General features: G+C 39.5%; 1 long non-coding RNA gene across 1 annotated transcript; it reads right to left on the bottom strand.

Moving 5' to 3' along the window:
* Window positions 1-2,237: 2,237 nt before the first annotated feature.
* LOC111260371 (uncharacterized) lies at window positions 2,238-7,257 on the bottom strand. The gene is made up of 3 exons (XR_002680304.2): window positions 6,320-7,257; window positions 5,146-5,283; window positions 2,238-2,349 (listed from the first exon to the last, which is right to left on the bottom strand). It is a non-coding gene; the product is annotated as an uncharacterized LOC111260371 (long non-coding RNA).
* Between the last annotated feature and the right edge of the window lie 11,826 nt (window positions 7,258-19,083).

Below are 19,083 nucleotides of genomic sequence, written 5' to 3'. Positions count from 1 at the left end.
ATCTGATCGCGCCTTCGAAAGTAATTGTGTGCGACACAGTGATCCAAATAATCATGCCTTCTTTACAACTGGGTATTAGTCATTTTAACGTCTTGGTGGGGTCCACATATCCCCTACGATGCCTCACCCAAACCAATGGGGCGATTATATGTGGTGCTTTCATAGCCATCTACTCTATAGGTGCTGAGTCGCATATAGTAAATCGACTCGCCTCAAACACTAGAAAAACAATTCATGTTGCATTGACCTGGATGGACCGATGTATGAAAGGGAAAATAGTATTATTGATTAGGTATACGATAATAATAAAAAAATTATTTTTGTTTCCCTATTCATTGGCTAGCTCAACGAAGCGAATCCCAAAGCCTCAATGTGTTGCTAATTAGTAACAAACAGAATGAAGGCTAGAGGTGTCGAACGTATCAGCACCCATTAATTGATCAATTACAATAATATTAAAAGTGACGAACTAAGACAGTATGTACTAATTTAGAGCTGCTAAAAGTATTGTTACCAGCGAAGTATGAAAATTCACTTAATTAAATGGTATGTGTACATCATCATTCTTAACTCACATTGAATTTTCTATAGATAAGGCTTTTTGTGCGCAACAAATTTTGCCTGTTGTCTTGCAGTTAGCCAAGCGTAGCCAACACACATAGCTGGAATTCATTTTAATTATATTAAATATATATAAGGGCGCACTGATGCGTGCTTTTTTTTTATATTTGTGTCGATTAAGAAGAATGTCATGTCTAAGAAAAGGTTCGCCTGCAGCGTTGTGTTCAACTTTACAGGACTGTTCCCTTACAGGTGTTTCCTCGGTACTCCTTTGAAACATCGGCAACGTCGCCATTTCTGTATCAAAGCAAGTCTCCGTTAAAACGAATTAGGGCTTGTTTTTTTATGGGTCATGGTTAGCCGACAGTGCTCTTAGAGGCCGGGTCAAAACGATTCGTTCGGGAAAAAAGTAAGGGTAAAAAAAATTGCACCTTCTCTCTCAAGTCGAATCCTGCGCGGGATAGATCCTTTTCATCCACTCAAGAGATCTGCTCCACTAACGTTATGAGAGCACGCCTTCAGCTTTGCAATTACGCGCACCTTCTAAATTCACTGATGACATGTTCCCGTCGCATCACACCATAGCAGAGCTAAAATCGGCTTGTGTCGATTAAGCGTTTTTCAGCGGAAATGTAATTGTTTGCCTTTTCCAATCAGTATCATTGCTTTGTACAGCATTTCCGGTGGAAACTGCGGTGGTCACTCATAATTCTTGTGCCATGCCTGATGTTCCCTAGTGCGCACATTGTTTTTTGTACTGTTACGTACTCTATTGTGGGTATCTAATTCTAGATGTCTTAGTGTGATATTGAAAATATCAAAACGGCAAGCGCTTGATAGTCAAATTTACTTTGTTTTCTAGCAAAGGTGTATGGTTACCCCAAGCCGACTGCTATCAGAGGTCAAGAGGCAAAGTTGTTATGTTGTTCTTGTTCCTTTGATTGTTGGTGTCTTTTCGATGAGGAAAAGAGTAATGTAAAGCAGTGACCTGCCCCGAAACGCAGGTGCTCTAATTAAAGGATATGCAGTATGCTTAAAGGCCATTAACTTTTCCTCATAAGGAAAGAACAGCTCCATGCACACAACATTTCGGTCAATTGGAAATGAAGATACCTTAAATTGGTTAAGGTGATCTGCTCTTCTGCAAAGACGCATGCAGGATATATCGCTGACGGGGCGATGCCGGAGTTATAAAATCAGTATCTATAGTCGAAACCCGTATTTCGAAGAAGATGGCAAGCAAAACACCGGTGTCGATATTTATCGCAACATTCTATACCATATCCAGAACTACTTCGATCCTCGGCCTATTCGAAAGCTGCAAGCCGGTTCTAAGCTACACCGCGGTTCTCGATCTTTGCCTCTTCGTTGTCATCACTGACTGATCAGCGCATCATAGCCCCTAAGAATACTCTTAGTTTATTTTAGCGGCTTGAAAATTGAAAAGAAAAAACAGCGAAAGTAATGCCGCGCTTATACCACTTAGATTGATTAGTACTGGAATGCATAGTCATCCTGCAACCAGGTATTATGTTGCTGTATTCGGTAGAAGTACACAATAGTAAAAATAGAATAAGCATATTTATAAATGGCTAACAAAATAGATAGCAAAAAATAAGACTGCTAGACAGACATCCGGCCAAAATGATCGATAACTACTTACCTTGAACCCCAGTTGATTTTTTCTTTTTTGTGAAGGCTGCGTGTCAAGCTGAAATCGCTACATCCGTACCCCCTAGCCGGAGACCTATTTGTTGAAGTTCGAAGACCAGCGTATTTTCCGCTACCCTAAATAAACGGATGCACCAAGTGAACGTCGAGAACGGTTACTAAAGATCAATTGGAAGCTCTCGTCTGCTTAGTAGGGTTTTAAGTGCAACTGGTCTGAATAATTGCACATTACCTTCGAAGCCCCCAAACCCCAAACTAAAAGATCAATTTCTTTAACGAAAACGAACTTATGAAACTTGTTCAATAAGAACAAAATTTCTGGAACTTCCTAAGAACCTTTGGAAGTTGAAAATCGCTTAGTTTTTCGTCAACTTTATCAATTTACTTTGTACTCGAAAATAACGTTTATCAGTTGTTTTTAAACATGAAATAAGAATATTGATTGTCGTCGCATAAGCTCAATAAAATGAGGGATAAGGATCGTATTTAGTATAGAGCACATTGTAAATTTATTATGTGAAATATCTGAATTTCAGTGTCCCCAGAACAGATCTAGGTAGATTTAATACTACTGGGTATCAGGACTACTTTATATACGCAGGTATCACAGTGCAAGGCCAGATCACAATCGAACCGTCTAGAATATATATCATTCTATGTAGGCCTGACACACTTAGTTATACATAAAAAAATTCGTAGATTTAAACAATATAGATTTCTATTTTCGGTCCAAAAAACGTTCCATTAAGCTTCTGGAACGAAGCAAGCTGTTGTTCTTCAAAATGTTATCTTTCAAAGACCTTTTAAAAAGATACAAGACGCATAAAAATTTGTATTACTCGTTTTCTAGTATCAAGTACAATTCAACCATAAGGATTTTGAACTACCATAGACACGTACGTTTTTCCTTAAACCCGTCTTATTGTGCCTGGTTTCCCAGGATTCGGTTTCATTAAATTAGACACAAACAGTTATATCACTGTGCTAATTGGGTCTTTCCATGAGACCAATATAGGGGTCGTATGTTTTTCAGTGCGAATGATAAAACAAGAGTCTAAATGTCTAAACTGACAATTTATGGGCGAACAACCGCAAAATCTTGTCCTTCTGCCCAAAAAATATCCCGATTAAAATCCCCTTCTAATCATACGTGTGACACAATTGGGCATTTTCAGAAATATTACATCAATAATGCACTAAAAAGAAAGCACTCGATCATACATATTCTGCGAAGCGATGATTCTTAATACTCTTCAGGGCAGCTTTGTATCGGGATGAAAAACTTATATAGAACGCTCTCGACCTAACCTCGAGTATGGCAGTGTGACAGTTATGCGTCGCAAGTGACGTCACGGCCTATGTTTTTTGCCATGGTTCACTGCTATGGTAAATAATGTCTACTTTACAGGCAAGATCTTCCGTGATTAAGCTGTTTTCACGTTTACATACTAAAGGCATATTCTTCGTTGGCTCCCATTGTTATACGGACGCTTAGTTTGAGCCCATCCTGCTAGCTTACATTCGTATACCAAAATATATATTTCCCTCCCTTAAGCAGCCCGACGTTCAAGGTTTTGTAAGCACGCTTCCCTAATCAACTAAATTCAGCTAAGTAGGTCCGGCATGTGCTTGTTATCGCAGCACGTTAGCAGCTTACCGTGATTTCTCCCACGGATACAATCAGCCGCATTACATTGTCCGAGGATTCTGATCGGCATATAAAAGTAGCAGGAAGAACCGGAAGCTAATCTAGTCATATCAAGATCAAACAGAACGATTCCTATCGGTTGAACGTAGAGGTCGTTTGCCCGTGATACCAATACTGATTCGGCCAATAATTATCTGCTCGTAGTACGCGGATTTCATTAATAAAAATGCACTCCTTTGGCCAAGCTAAGACTGCCTGTTTAATGAATAGGTCGAATAGGACCACCTTCTTGTCATTCTTACACGAATTCTATTAACGACAGAAATAAACCCATAGAAACAGTCAGCGTAAATTTCAATGTTACAAATGCCGATGGAGTAGGAACGAACCATAATGATTCTTTGCATTGCATAGCTTCGTAATGTATTGTGAATAAACCATTTTTCAGCAAACAGTACACAGTAAAAATAGCGTAAAACTACTATATAAATATGTCTACGCCACCATACAAGTTTAGGCAGCAATAATTCCAAACTTAACTCTTCCGAAAGGTGCTTTAGATATATGTATGTAATCTGCAAACAAACTTAACAGCTTTGACGCTATATATAAAAATGGGTGCAATATATCTCAGATGCCCTTAGTCAACTTTGCCAAATTACAATGAAAAACTCTTTATTGAACGAAAACGGTTAATAAATCCCAAAAGGATAAAATAATTCTTGACTAATACATACATAAGACTGCTCTACCATCGTAAAAGTTCGAATATGCATATATACAAACATTGGAATATTTGATATGGTAGACTGTTGGAACTCTGAAAGATATCCACTGTTTACTAACCAAGATAATTGTGCCTTTTCCATTGTTATTTTTAGTCCAGAAAGCCGAAATGGTTGCGTGTGTCTTCTTCAAATAAAAGCAAATATTTATGGTAATAGGAATTTGATGTCGATCTCGTTCAATAAAACGGGTCGATGTATCTTTGAAGCCGCAAAGGTCCCCATGCAAACGACGCAAGGTCTGCCACTTAAACAATACCTGCGTGCAAGAACTGCGTGCATCATGTAGAGCCTGTATTCTAAAGTGACAGATAAAAGGTAGCCAAAAGAGTAATAAAAGAAATCGGGACACTTTTGCATATTGCGACTTTCAGGTATCCCTGCAAAAGTAACTCTTACTCGAAATCGTTAATGAATGCTTCCACAATAAATATGCCAGAGACCTAATCGCGATTTTGATTAAGTTACTATCATACTTACTAGCGAAAAAAAAGTTCGTATGATATTAGCGCTCTCCTCCCCGACTCGAGCTGGATCGTCTTTGATCCACTTTAAAGACATACGGTCATAGTATTTACGACTTTTAATGCGGAATGCTTCAGTAGTCGACGTCATTCCCTGGAAGGATGATTAGTCTCAGTAAACGAAGTTTTTTTCCAACAAGACCATAAACATCGGTGCTATTTTACTGCTGAAGGTTGGAATTATCTAAAGTACTTATTTTGACCCATGTCACATTGGGAAGTGTGTCATTTTGGAGAAACTACTGATTCGGTTAAAAAAGTGAAGAAATTTACTTCTTCCTTGTGAAGTATACTTCTTACCTTTTTTTTTTAATAACTAGCAATTCCTTGGAAAGGCAGAACTTGAGGGCTAAATTAATAAAAAGAAAAAGTTTTATATCAATATCACAATAAGTCCTCCAAATATTGGCCCAAACAAAACCTTACGCTTCCTATAGAACAGAAAAAAATTGACGCATGGTTTAGAAGATATCAGGTATTTTCCAGCGGTAAACACTATCTCACTACAATAAATTCGTACTAAGACATATTTAGACAAGTCAAGAGGAGTCTTATAGACGAGACATATCATTCCTCATTATAAAAAGGCAAATGGCCCGGGGCGATCGCAACTAGGCTGATTGACTGAACCCCAGCTTTATATATCGATGACTTAAACCCTATTTGGTAAATCCAGTTCTAGTTCAACTAACTAGTAATAATAGTTGAATAATAATAATAATAATATTATAAAAACTGATAAGGGTGAAGTGGGTCGAAACAGGGAGCAAGCAGGAGATTTTTTAGATTGATTTTTTGTCAAGCGAGACATTAGTTCTCACCCAATAACGTAACCCTCGAAGCGATATCAGCCAAATGATGTATTCAGTAACCTCAGGTCTTAGCTGTGTAGCAAGTGTCAGCTTCCTGTGCTCTCATCTGCTTCGCCTTATAAAACCCTTAAATGGTGACACTGACTTCCGAAACGCTTGGTAAAACAAGCTAACATGGTCTTGTTTTAAAGTAGGCCTACAGATATACAAGCTTCCAATATAGGCAAAAATGTCAATACGCGATCATATTTCTATTGTTGTAGTTCATAGCGGATTAACATGTGCTATATAGCTACACATGCAGTGATACACTTATACCTTTAACAGTAGAGTCTGAGCATGTAAGGCGGCCCTTGTAGAAGTTAATGGCCTATTGGATCTCTACAGCCTGCTTCTATTGCAGTTCGAGTCTAGAGTGGACTCTGATGCACTTTCAATGTAGGCGATTTTTACCACAGTTCTTCTCCACTAACGATAAGGTTTGCAGTCGTTGATTCAGTTTATCATATCTTCCGCCAGTTGTTGGTGTTACTCTGTTAGAAGAGATGCTGGTTACCGTCATCGCCATCCACATGCTCCTAGTGGCAAGGGGTCGCATTTTTTAATCCAACAGCACAGTCACCCCAAATGCCCCACAAGACACCGCGATCTCACTGCGACACTTAACGCTTAGGACAAGCACGATCACTCACTCACTCACTCACTCACACTCGAACACAGTCATTTGATCAATGCACTCGCAACTGGAAATTGATTTCCGTAAGCATCCGGGCATGTTTTGACGTGGAAGTTGCCTTTGCCCCATTCACATACGACTATAGCCAATAAAAAAAACACACACAATTTCTCAAGAAAGCATTGAAGAATCGCTGTTCGTTTCCAGCTGACTGACCGTTAAAACGTTTTCCGATTACATAATGTTCCGATACTCGTTATATAGCCAATGCTGCTGTACGCTAATACACTGGCCCTCTACAACCTAGAAGCGATGGTCTCATATGTGTATCTTTTTACAAACTTATAACATATATTCGCTTATACGGCCTTCTTCATCCTGATGCCGTTCCTGTATCTTCGTACTTCAATAACTTTGACACGGTGCTACACCAACATCAATTTTTGCACGATTGGCCACAAAGCATCGCGACGGCGAAATAACAACTCTGCCGTAGCTTTGCAATCTGAAATCCTGTCTTTGCCGGCTTCAGCTTGGCCCAAACCCTTTCGTCCTGCTGAGCTCGCGTCCACCACGCGGACCGCCTAGAGATCTCCGCCGACCGTCCTTTGCATTTGATTCCATGTGCTTCCCTCTCCCTATTTGCCCTCTCCCCTAAATGCCACCCTATTCCGCTCCATCCGCATTCGGGCTACCATTTCTTGTAGGTTTGAGGGGTTCGGTTGCAAGCTTGTCTAGGTTCGTGCTGGCACCGCCGAAAACGAGCGAAAATGGCGTATCGGGAGACACTGTCTCTGTGTGAGGTGGATGGGCGGGAAAAGGAACAAATCGACACTCCATTCTCTATGGCAGAAAATGCATATTAGAAATCGAACGCTTGAACCGTAACTGTGCCGCTGAAGAAGAAGGATGAGAAATAGGAGGCGACAGTCTCAATAATGCTGGTAAGTGACGGTAGCCATGATCGCCAGACTCGACCTGTTGCTACATATCGACTAAGTGGCCACCGCTGGAACCGCTAGTGCTTCTGCGCCCCCAAGGCAAAGATATCTCAGTTTGCAGGTGGGTGGAGGACCCACTTGACGGATGTCAGCAAGGAAGAGGGGTGGATAAATGGGTGTGAATGCATCATTTTGCAGCCGGGGTGGAATGGGTGGATAACAATGTCCAATAGCGTCAATCAGCTATTGAATGATATTCCACGAAGTCAGTCGATAGCGCAGAAAGAAGGAACAGTAAATGTCTGAATGACCATCTTTCTTGACATCAATAAATATCGAGAGCAATCCAATGTTTATGCGGAACAGAACAGTCACGTAAAATGAGCGCACACGTATCTAAATGACCACGGTAATGTACAGGCATATTGTTGCGCGCGGCTATGAGTTCTTGTCTTGTATAACCGTCCACATATTCCACTGTATTCAAACCCACTATTACAATGAATTATTAACTAGTTTATATATAAAATAGCAAATCGTTGCATCGCAATCGCAAACCTTTGCAACGTTCAAACGCCGTAAAAGCCCGAAGTTCCTGGAATCCGCCTACATGAAATAATATCATGTTCATTATCTAGGGGTATATGGTATGGGTTGACAATTATTTTCGGTTTTAATAGAATTGAAAAGTATGGCTTAATAGTAGCCAGCCGTTTAACGCGAAGCCGTTGTCTACAACAGTTTAGCATCGCTACCTTATTCGAGATAGTAAGAACAAAAAAAGAACAACTACAGGATCCGTCGTAATTGGCCCGAGTTTACCTATACGCCCATATGTTTACGAAGGAGTGTCAGAGTTAATAACCTGTAATACACAATCGAACTTTTGTACATTTACCCGCTGTGAGACGGGTCATAGCGCACTTACTGCGTTTTGAATTATACAAACGTGGCACATTGTAAACTAACTTACGTCAATGTCCATTTGTTAAATTGCAATACCTTCCCCTTAATAATAAAATCCTTTGAATTAACGAGCATTTTATTGCACTGGCTAGCGCCTTCATGGATAATTTTCACACACGTGCAATAGTAACTTAAAGACCGATGCATATAGTAACAGTTGAACTAACGAGTCATTAGATGTTAGAAATTATAGGCTAATATCATTCGGTTAGTGGTCCTCGACCACCAAACACGCTAATATTTCTTAGGCATCAGCTCCCTCTTTACCTATAACTAAATAGATATTGATAAATACGTCATTGCTATGATGATGGCATAAAAGGCTTTAATCAGGTTTTTGAGGAAAACCGGTCGATACATTCCAGGCCAATATGGGGCAAGAGCCGGTAAGAACCGACCGATTTGAATGAAGGTAAAATTAAATTTGGTGCAGGACGAAAAATACCATAAAGATTTTTCTGTTAATTGATCTGCTTAATCACGCTACGGGTCTAGATAGGTCGCAACGGTACCCAGTCAAGGTGTCTAATAATCCATTGGAACTGTAGCTGGAGCTTGGAAGAAAAATCTACGACTAATCAGAGAGAGATCCGCAAGCATCCTAAGGCTTTAATAACACTATGCATGGAAAGATGTCCATTCTCATATTTTAAGCTACACTGCGTATGTAGACAGGAGAACAGTGGATGGTGGGTGTTCGTCACGGGCCTTGACTTTCGTCTAGGTAAACGGTAAGGAAGCCCAGCTCAACCCAGAGGTTATGAAGTTTATCTGCGTGTCGAGAGTGGAACTGGGGCCTTAGCTAATTAGTACAAAGGCGATGCTTTAAACCATCGATAACTGCCGATAATTTGAACGAACTAGCATACAGCATGGAAAATAGGATAGTAGAGAGGCTGACGAAAAGGACAGATATCAACCTAAGATCATGAATAGCCTTACCTTTTCATTTAGGCGAAATTCTGTTCACACTTCGCAGATCTAAGTTGGACATAGTAACAACGAGTAATGAAATCACGGAGAACTTTCGACTAGCTATTAAAGACGTCATCACAACATTTGACCACACTGTCCAATATGAAGCATCGGGCCACAGTAGAACAGAAAACTATTTGTTAATTGGTGAAAAAGTGGTAAAGTAATCGGGAGTGGGCTTCGTAAACGGCAGAACGCTTCGAGTACAGTCGAAAGCACAAGCAGCTATTAGGTCCAGGATGCTGCCCGCAGCGCCCACTCCCGATTTCTACCTACAAATCTGATGAATATCGCGGCATCCGATCGATGAAGTTTGAACTCCTAGCAACTTCGAACTTTAAATTATGGAAGTAATGAAATTTGCAAGAACTCTAAAAGAAAAATTAGAAGTACGTGTATCGGTAATATCGACGAGCTTGTTCTTTCCGGGTGAATAGAAGAGGTTTAAAAATGCAAAAGGCGAGAACTTGAAGAGTCCACTTGCATTGGCGTCTGTGGTATTGCGTTGGGTTTTATGAGACGTCTTCGATAAAATGCTGACAACCTCAGTGAAGGTATATCATCAGAATAAGAAGGTCATAATTGCTTCGGGTGCAATGGCGGTTTGATTGTGAACCGAATCATTTGCAAATTGTATTAGTACAGTTCAGCTAAATAAGTATCAAGCACTTCCGTTACTAGGAAAAACCAGAGACGCTAATTCACGAAAAGAGCTAAACCCCTAGTTATGGCCAACGTCGCTGGGGCTGTACTGTTATTGAAATCCGGCCGAAACAGTTTTATGCTAGGTTCCAATCGCACGATTCTCAAGACAATGTCCTGAATAGAATATTTTTAAAGAAATTAGTAAACGTGGTAGAGGTCAACCACACCGTCACATGAAACATGTCATGCAAGCTCGATCGGCGAAAAACAACCTTTTTGAATTTCACGAGTGATACCTATCAGGCTAACGCTGAAAATAGGATACTTTTTTGGAGTTTTGGTTCGTATCGAAGGTGCATGCAGTCCTCTAAGAAATCCGGATATGAGAACAGCTCTGATGGATTTCAAGACATTTGAAAAACGTACTATATCGTATCGTATATGACTAGAAGCGATATATGCTTGCTGTGCGATAGGGTACAAAATGCAACTCGAACACTAACCATCAAACAGGTTTTTCAGATGGGAATGTTTTCTTCAATCCTGTTTGTAATGTGTATTTCAGGCATAGGTAGGACGATATTACAAGGCACAAGGTTTTCGCAATAATCTGACAATGGGGCATCTTGAGCAAGACTAAGTGGGAAAACTGCCAATCCAATTACCGTTTTGAAGGTACAGGATACACGCATGTGCATAGCTGAGGAGTTGGCGGAACGCTATCTGAGAAAAACAGTCGTCCAAAATGAAATGTATAGTAACAAGTAAAGCTAGAATGGTATTCCGTTGTAAGAGAGCTCATGAAGTTGTGAAACAGCCGCTAAATTGAGATAAATATTGAAACATAACGTATAAAGGAAAACAACCTATTAAGAAACATGTCAAGCAAGAGCGCAGGCGGATAGTCCATAATTAAAACGCTATAATGTGTTGAAATGAATTTTGTATAGAAATTTATGAGTATACTTATAAGTAGACAACTCACAACGTTTTCCCTGATAATTTACGAACGCTCCTCCCTTTAATCAGTTCGTGTTGACTAGTAAGGATTCGGACAAATACGGCTGAAATGAATGGTTTCGGTTTAAAGTAAATTGCCGATATGTAAGACAGCCTTAAGTCTCCTGAGTAAAACAGTTAACCTTGAGATCTACATCTCTCAAGACCAACAATTTGATAGAATTTTTGCCGAATGCACAGACAACGACGCTACTGGGCACGGTTGAATCAGCTACGAAGTACGTAGGAAACTTCCAGAATAACAGGAGCATCAAAAGGAACAGCCATCAAAAGACGGTCAGATTGGACACTTCAAACAGCCTTCATTGAGATCATTGCGAATTAGCATATGCGCAACAGCATGCTACTTCATACAAGATGCTTTTAGGTCCGCTATACAAGGAAATAAAGCTTGATGAAAACGACATTTGCTTTCAATATTGTATTTGCGCAGAAATAATAAAAAAAAAGGCATGTATAGAGGTGCGTGCAACTATGTACAATACGCGACATATTGTATAGTGAGTACAAAATATGCCATATAAAATTTCAGAGATTAAATAAGCATTTACTTTGAAGAGAAGCCTTCTGTTCAACAGCCCGTTCGTTCTACTATACTGGATGGCGATTTCAAACACAAACTTTTAAAATTATTGTCCAGGTGTTATCTCACAGAGGAAGATAAAGCCAGATACAGACCACAAGCATTTTGCGTGCCGATTTGCAGCGCAAGTGTTGCCGATGGTTTCATTTTAATACATGTAAGTATAGATTAGATAGGACAGACGAAAATTTTTTTTCAAACGATGACTTTATTTTTTTATTTAAGAAAGAAAATAAAATGCCTGTTCTGTGAGTAGTATAGACCCGAAAGCACCAATTCCAATTAACAGCGTCAGATTGACATCTTCCATAATGTATATGACGAACAATTTATTATGGCTTTCCTACCCGCCAGTAGGGGTATCGATTAGTACCTATCTAATTGACACTGTGGACAAGTGGACGTGGCGGAACCCAGTATTTGACTGCAATTTACTTCAGTAAAAGAGCGTAAACAAATTAGAAAATGTAGGAGCCTAATTTCAGCACCCGGTAACTTTGCAAAGGTCGCAGTTGTATTTAGAGCCATTAGAAACGAAAAGCATGCCTTGTCGTATCTAACATTTTCGAGCTCTGCCAATACGACTTCAGCCGGGAAATGGGCTTCATTGTAGTGTGATGCATCATCTGGTTTTTGGGTTGTCCTAGTTGACGTGTAAAGCTGATGTAATTCCTCGTTTTCAAGGCGAGGAAGCAGCCGGAAGAAATGATCGATCTTTCAAACCATTCAAATATAGTAGTGCTTGCTTGATTTATTTACGTTGTACTATAGCAAAAACATAAACTCGTCAAGCGTTCTTACGCTTACCTTATTTATCTCTGTGTGGACTATTCAGGCGGGTTAGTTTTCGCCAATGACCTACGGCTTGAAGCCCCCGGGTGCGGCACTTCCATTTAGTTGATGTACGAATGTGGCGATAGGATGGTCGTGAGCGCTAAATATAGCGCAACCGTACCATAGCAAATTAGATAAAATCTCATTTTTTATTTACAAAGAGCTCGTTTTTAATAAAATGTAAGTGTGCTTAGAATTAACACTTATGCTCTATTACTGGTCTATTATTTATATCTATAAAGTTAGAAACAACTATTAAAATATAGGGAACGTCAATGAATGAGAAAATAAACGTTTAAAATAGTAAGTGCCTGTCTCAGTCCTAGTTAGCGAATCCATAGACCTTAATATTGACTTTGCAATTATCTATGAAAACAATTAATGCTGCCTCTTTCTGGTGTACTTATAGGCTTAGGCGGTGTTGTTTCAATGTGTGTAGCATTACGTGTTTGTTAATACAGAGGTATGCTTGCTATACGCACTATAGGACCCCGTCTTACCAGCCAATGCAAAAATACACCTTCAGCCGGATAGTTAGTACTACATAATAGGATATGATGGCGTAACGTAGCTAATCGAAATTAGTTAGCTGTGAGAAAAAGTTTTTAAATATATTTAATAATCAACAAAAAAAAAACATATTCTGAAGAGTGCTCTACGGAGCAATAGAAAAAGCTCTACACAATTTTCAATTTTCTCCTTGGATTTGGATCAATGGACCACCAACAAATGCACATAGCAACTAACAAACGCGGTCATCACGAACACTGAAGTTGTGACAGCAGAGGCGGACTAGCAAAGTGACAACGAAAAATTAGCTTATAATCAAAAGCGTCGCTGAGAGCGATCGAAGTATTAAAAACAACATGACCGCAAGGAGTTTTCAATTAAATTCACTGGTGTCCCAGCTTCGAAGATGGTGAAGGAGGTCGTGGAAAACCGATGCAGGTCTAGTCTTTATTTTTCCTGGGTCTTTCCGAAGCTTTCAAGAGGTGAGAACACCGCTTTTACTGAAGCTAACAGTCCAACACCAGCGGAGCGCCTATCACCTGCAGTACACACAAATGCCTTTAGAAGGCTGCTAGAAACATACGCACAAACACTTTTTAAAAGTAACAACTTTTTCAATAGTTTCTGTAGCGTGTGTCAAGCGGTCGAGAAGTTCTTTTTTTTTTTTTTTTTTTGTAATTGTCCCGATATAACAAGGTTTTATTATCGCATAAGATCATATCGTTTTTCTCCCTTATGGTTTAGCTATATATGCAACGCTTTGAAGCAAACGAGGCAAAGTAAAAAGTAATTTTTTAATGTGAAAATTCGTTACGAAATTTGCCGCTTCTGCTGAGTTAAAATAATCTAGTAAAAAAAAAAAAGGTCTCATTAAGTGCTCTAGTTATCGCTGAAATGCTAATAATTTTCAACAGCCAATAGGTATTGTAGCAACGAAGAATGGATAAACATTAAATGATTCTATAGAGGCGTCTTTTTTGGTCCATAATCATTTACTGAACAAAGAAAGATTCAACAAAAAAAAAACAATCTTTTTTTTTTCTTAAATACGATATGTGTTTTATTAGCCAAACGTAATTCTTGCTTTGTTCTGACATTGGCAATTAATGAGTAATGTGCTGATCTTGAATCGCCTTTCTGAGGTTTCTGATAGACTTCATCGCGCCTTTCATGCAAGTATATTGTATAGATGAACAGAAAGCATAGATAAATGATGAGTTCTGGACTATTAAAATATAAGAGCTTTAATTATATCTTCATGGATATAGATAGATAGTTAGTTTTGGAGGTGGATCATTAGATATTACACTACGATCTTCTCAGTGAGCGAAACTCAGACCTCAACTGAAATGCAACACTGATAATTACAAACATGGAATAATTTTATGAAAGGAACAAACTTATATAGTCGAGAATCAAGGCACTGCGTCCAGCCAAAGGTATTTACTTGAAAATAGATAAGTGTATGTAATGTCAATTCCATTGCAAGCTATATTTAAAAAGACGTATCGCTTCAAGGGGATCGAACTAGCGACCATAAATATGGTCTAGTGTGACCCTCAAAAGTAAATATTTGTATATCGGATGTAAAAATTGGTTGTGTAACGTGCATTTTGGTGGGCACGCGGTTGCCCTAGTTCTACACTGGCATTCACTAGAGGGAGCCACCGGATTCTGACAGTTTTTCAAGGGCACGATCCTTAAAAAATGTATTTAGTCCGGATATAAAAACGGCTTTTAAAAAAGCAAGGAGCGGCAACTGAGGTGGTAAAATACATGACGAAAAGGTATTCTCAAAAACGATTAAACTTTAATTATAACTATAATTATAGAATAGTTTGTTGAAATTAAAATGGTTACCCTTGACAAAAATTCGCTATGAGGTGGAAAGAATGAGTATTGAGTGTTACTTGTGCGTAATTAGCACCCTCTTCAGCTTAAGGATCGTTTGTTGCTGACTCCTTTAATAAAGCCAAAGGCCGTGAACGTATATAACACACGTTTGAAAAATCGAATTCAAGTCAGGCACAAACCATCAAAAAATGTAGGCAATTTTTTAATTCGTGAAGCAGGATGCGATGCGCAGAAATATTTATTATGAAACTATGCGATACTTGATAAATAACTGTATACGTAATTATTATGATATAAGTGTAGTGTATGGAGGGTCCTGCACGATGTCGTCTTTAGATCTCGAAAAAATCGCTACGGGTAAAAGACCGGACTTAATTTGCGAGGCCTATAGTGCTCTCCTTATAATAAGTAGTGTCTGCCTGTGAACACTACGGACGGAAGTATCCTAACCATTGCAGCTTTCGTCTTATCAAGTCGTACGTCAGGTCAAGAACACGTAATGCTCGAGGGATGGAATAATATCTAATTTGTCCAGGGAAACGCAGAGAACTAACATCGAAAGGTGACAGCCTGACGTTTATAATTCTACAATTATGACCCGCTCCCAATTATATTAGAACGTATTACGCCTTGACTTCACAGCAGCTGTACATGTATATCTAGCAGTATACGCCTACGCACAGACGTTGCCAGATGCTTGTTGTGTCAGATTGTTGTTGCCTTCGTACACGGCATACACGGCCTTAGTTGCAGTTCCCTTCCATTAACATAGTCCTAATTGGCGTTTCGCGGCGCAGCTCGTACCGTAAGCCATGCTGACAGCGTGCTGATTGTACTCAAGGAGAGGTAGGCGCTGTAGATTTTCAAATGTTTCGTACTAAAATTATCTTGACTTGAAAACTTTACTGTCATGTTAGCATCCTGTTTGTTCGACCGTTTAATAACATAGCCATAGTGGATTTCGCTTATCCGATCTGAGCAAATCATAAATGTGGCTTGAGTCTTCTGCAGTACACAAAAACTTGCGGTTCCAAACAGAAGCTTCAAAGCATTCGTTCATTTAAGAAATAAAAATATGTATATATGCATTTGAGATAGGTATCTAGCTAGACGCGAATATTGGCGCGGCAGAACAGTAGCGTCTGACGAAAATAGCAATCAAATATGCCACTACGTCTACTGAAAACGCGAGATTTCTTATTTCGCCGTGTGAGGTACGTAGAGTGCGTCAATACGCTCGGCAAGGCCTTAGATTGGTGTTCATCTAATTCATTTTTCAATTTACAGACCCACGCGTCTTCGTTTTGCACCCTAGACACGAAGATATTCTCAGACGGCGCCAATAGAGATTTATTTTGAAAAAAATCTGCGTTCTAAACAACGTTATGACGTTGTTGATTGTCACTAACCATTATTCTGCTTGAGTAGTTATTTAGAAATATCTATTATAGAAAGAGGTGATTTAACCCATACGGGCCAAGCTAATTTAGCAGCTCGTTTACTATGAGTCGCGATCAGCAGTCTTGTTCCTGTACCTTAGATGCAAATATGTCAACAACCGCTAGTGATTTCTTTAGCAAAAATCTCTTGCGGGGTGAGCTTGGATCTTACTGATGTAATGTATTAGATAAGAAGGGAAAACACGGTACACAGTTAGAGGTTGGCAGTTCGTAGCGAAAGCGGATTTCAGCGAAGGGACTGGAACGGATTCAGACATAGAGTGTTTTTTTTTATTGGGAACCAGGTATTTAGGGCAATGCTTTGTGGCGGTACCAGACACAAAATAATGCATTTACATTGTTAGCAGTTTTCGTCAATTTGTCGTTGTATAAGCTATCTCCGATGGGTAATTGAGGTAAAGCGTCCACCCTGGACCAATGCTGTAAAAGATTACAGAGCCCAAATCAACATTCCCTCGCTACAGATACAAGAAATGTCTGGCCGGTTACAAGCGAGCGCCAAATAGGACCGACAGTGAATTCGGACTCGATATGGACAAGAATTGTATCGTACTGCTATCCAGTCCTTTGACTGGGATGCAATGGTATCAGGATCGTTTTCAACTATAATGTTTATAATTCAGATCAGGTAAGCTAGACCAAGAACGCTCCTGCTACGTCTTATCTGAATTTAGTGACGGGCCACGGTCATTTTTGTAACCTTTTTGCCCATCAAATATTGTTATTCGCTTTATAATTTATGTGAGCTGACATTTTCAAGTTCTAAATTCAATAAAATAAAACATCATCCTTATCTTAGAGACTGAAGTTGTATGAATCAAAAATTCGTATGCGCCAACAACCACTGCAATCCGTAACATATATGTTACATATTTTCCTATATTAATATTATACGAGGCTTAGTTTGAAAAAACTGACGTCTTAAAGCTACCAAACGGTCATCCTGCCGTACATGGCATAGTACCTGCCCAAACGACCTTAATAATTTCACATTAGACGTCACGTTTTAATACTACTACGCATGTCCTAAATTTTATCATAGCTGTTACTCGCATTCTGACGGCCCGCTCTGAGACGCCTAATCTTGGAGGTACATCAGAATGAATTATTCCTATTTCACTTTCCTATACAGACCCAGGAAAAATCAAGTTGTGTTGCAGAAGAAATAACCCAGTATATGCCCCAGGATGGCTGCCCTCCATTACCTGCTAATAAGCCATAGCCTGCTTATGTTCCGCTGTTATGCCAAAACAATCTCCAGTTCTGTTTATGATTTTCCGGCGTTACGCAAGATTAGGCCATAGCTCAGCAATACTTATAGCATAAGTTACAAGTTATGCCGTCAGTTGCCGATTTGACAAACGGAAATATGCTCACAACCTATAGTAACCAGTGAACAAAGAACACAGTACAATAAACCTGCCCTAAATGCTCCACCTCCTGGAATAACATATGCGTTGGGTTTTTTTTAATTAAATACAACAGGAAACAAATTAGGGCGACCATCAGCAGGTGCTTTACCCGTATCAATCAATCTCATCGCATCGGTCACGACGATGACAGCAACGCCCTTTGCTCTCATGGATGACACATACTTTATATACTACCTATGAAACTAGCGGCACAGGCGAGGTCACTTTCCAGTAAATCTCAGAGTTCCAGCAGAGTTTGCGCGAAGGTACCGGTTTCGCATGGCAAATATGCTGTAGCTATGGGATAGGCATCCGCTGTATAGAGTTCATAATCCCGGCAGATGCGCGGAGCTGGTAAATCCTTGACAGTGTCCTTTCTTAAAACGCCTCTTCAATTGAGGGTCGTTAACTTTGCTGCTTTTTTTCACTCAAAGTGACCGAGGTTTACGTTAGCGACCAGCTGGAAAATTTATGTCAGTGCTGCGAAGATTGGTAGATTTTTTTCTATTCCACTTGCGTACTCTGCTCAATGAGCCAAATAACCTCGGTTTCCTCTGAAATAATTCATCACCTTACCAGGCGTATTAATTAAACGTTGACTCATACCGTCAGTAGTGACAACCATAAATAGCGACTTGAATCTAAATTATTATTCAATAATAGCTGTTTCTACCGAAAAAACAATACGCGTGGAATATATGAGGATATGTTTGCCCCAAATGTGTGCGGCTTTCTTCTATACGTAGGCATAATTTATAAGAAAAAAAAAACACCCTCATTCTAATAAACGACATGAGGGCGTAAGTTAGAATAGTCGGCGCACAATTTTGTCATAAAAATGAGATTGTAACAATGATCGCTTATCATACAACGCTAGTATCCGCTTTTGAAGTGAGGAAAAGGCGTATATTATACGTGAAATGTTTTTACGCATTAAGAAACAATATTGAAGCATGCACAAGAGACAGAAAGAATAGAGTGATAAAATTAACAGCTGGGACAGAGGGAAAAAATTCGTTTCAATCTTAGTTCAGGCCAATTGCTAAAGCTGTCAAGGCTTCGTCTCCCACTAGGGGAGAGTGAGGTGCTGTTAGGTCCCTTGCAATCATCATTAGGACTGATACTGGCCATATGTAGTAATCGTTTGTACATTGTACTTTTCTACGAATGCCTACAGGGCAAATCATAAAACCACTATAGGGGAAT

This window comes from Varroa jacobsoni, unplaced genomic scaffold (assembly GCF_002532875.2).
Source record: "Varroa jacobsoni isolate VJ856 unplaced genomic scaffold, vjacob_1.0 scaffold_431, whole genome shotgun sequence".
NCBI lineage: Eukaryota > Metazoa > Arthropoda > Arachnida > Mesostigmata > Varroidae > Varroa > Varroa jacobsoni.
This window is presented reverse-complemented; position numbering and strand designations above follow the sequence as displayed.